General features: G+C 47.7%; 1 pseudogene; it reads right to left on the reverse strand.

Moving 5' to 3' along the window:
- Positions 1-794: 794 nt before the first annotated feature.
- LOC126253777 (5S ribosomal RNA) lies at positions 795-912 on the reverse strand (annotated as a pseudogene).
- Between the last annotated feature and the right edge of the window lie 1,239 nt (positions 913-2,151).

Here is a 2,151-nt window from a genome sequence, read left to right on the forward strand (position 1 = left end):
TCTAGAAGGTGTAAGTCAACTACCCTGGCCAGCAAGATCTCCGGATCTGTCCCCCATTGAGCATGTTTGGGACTGGATGAAGTGTCGTCTCACGCGGTCTGCACGTCCAGCACGAACGCTGGTCCAACTGAGGCGCCAGGTGGAAATGGCATGGCAAGCCGTTCCACAGGACTACATCCAGCATCTCTACGATCGTCTCCATGGGAGAATAGCAGCCTGCATTGCTGCGAAAGGTGGATATACACTGTACTAGTGCCGACATTGTGCATGCTCTGTTGCCTGTGTCTATGTGCCTGTGGTTCTGTCAGTGTGATCATGTGATGTATCTGACCCCAGGAATGTGTCAATAAAGTTTCCCCTTCCTGGGACAATGAATTCACGGTGTTCTTATTTCATTTTCCAGGAGTTTATAATCAATCTGAAACTTCTGGTGTCCCCAGGTCTCTACTGTAAACTTCAACTAAACAATAAAAAATTAAACATTTGCAAATATAAAGGAAAATTGGATTAATTTGCAGGTTGGCTTTTGTCACTGTCCCATTAATCATTAATATCATCCGATTTGATGAGTATCTTTCTACTAAACTCCGTCCGAACAGGCCTTGTTAGGTCCAACGGTACCGACCGACCGCCGTGTCAGCCTCAGACCACAGACGCCACTGGATGCAGAGATGGAAGGGCATGTGGTCAGCGCACCGCTCTCCCGGGCGTATGTCAGTTTACGAGACCAGAGACGCTGCTTCTCAATCAAGTAGCTCTTCAGTTTGCCTCACAAGGGCTGAGTGCCTCCCGCTTGCCAACAGCGCTCGGCAGACCGTATGGTCACCCATCCAACTGCTAGCCCAGCCCGACAGCGCTGAACTTCGGTGCTCTGTCGGGAACCGGTGTTACCACTGCGGCAAGGCTGCTGGCATGATTATCTTTCATCAAACATATTATTATAAAATCATTTTTAAATACCGTGGCCTACATTACACGACAGATCAGCTTCCAGCCTTTTCAAAGTGAATACATTCCCAGACTGTCTAACACACACTGTTACTCTCTTCAAGAAATAACCTCTCTGACCAACATCTGTGGTCTGAAGAACAGACTTACAAAGGATATGGTTGTATCAATACTACAGAGGTTGAGTACATTTATCAAATTCGCAACTTCATTCACATTTGAGGGCAAAACTTCTTGAAAATCGTCGTGGCATATAACAGTGTCCCCTTTCAGCGCTAATAACAACGCAAATGCTGAATCGCACAGTCTGAACGTCGTACCTACACACTGAGATGATAAAAGTAATGAGATATCTTCTAATATCGTGTCGGACCTTCTTTTTCCCGGCATAATGTAGCACCTCGACGTGGGTTGGGCTCAACAAGTCGTTGGAAGCTCCTGCAGAAATATTGTACCATGCTGCTTCTACAGCCATCCATAATGGTGAAAGTGTTGCCGGTGCAGTATTTTGTGCACGAACTGACCTCCTTGTTATGTCCCACAAATGTTCGATTGGATTCTGGATGGCCAAATCATTCGATCGAACTGTCCAGAATGTTCCCCAAAACAGTCGCGGACAACTGTGGCCCAGTCACATGGCGCATTATCCATAAAGGAATCCATCGTTGTTCGGTAACGTGAGGTCCATGAATGGACGCATATGGTCTCCCAGTAGCCGAATGTAACCATCTCCGGTCAATGATCGATTCAATTCCATGCAAACACAATCCACAGCATTATGGAGCCATCACCAGATTGCACAGTGCCCTGTTGACAACTTTGTGGGGTCTTAGAACCCTACCATCAGTTACAACCAACTGAAATCGGGGCTCATTGACCAGGCCACGGTTTTCCAGTCGGCTAGGATCCATCCGATATGGTCACAATACCAGGAGAGGCACCGTAGGCGATGTCGTGCTGTTAGCAAAGGCACTCATATTGGTCGTCTGCTGCATTTCGTCGCACTGACCTAACGGATACGTTCGTCCAAGGCCTCACAATAATTTCTGCCGTTATTTCGCGTAGTGTTGCGTGTATGTTAGCACTGACACTTGTACGCAAACGGCGCTGCTCTCGGTCGTTAAGCGAAGGCCGTCGGCTACTGCGTTGTCCATGGTGAGACGTAATGTGTGAAATCTGGTATCCTCGGCACACTCTTGCCCC

The sequence above is a fragment of the Schistocerca nitens genome, chromosome 4 (assembly GCF_023898315.1).
Source record: "Schistocerca nitens isolate TAMUIC-IGC-003100 chromosome 4, iqSchNite1.1, whole genome shotgun sequence".
In the NCBI taxonomy this organism is placed as follows: Eukaryota; Metazoa; Arthropoda; class Insecta; order Orthoptera; family Acrididae; genus Schistocerca; species Schistocerca nitens.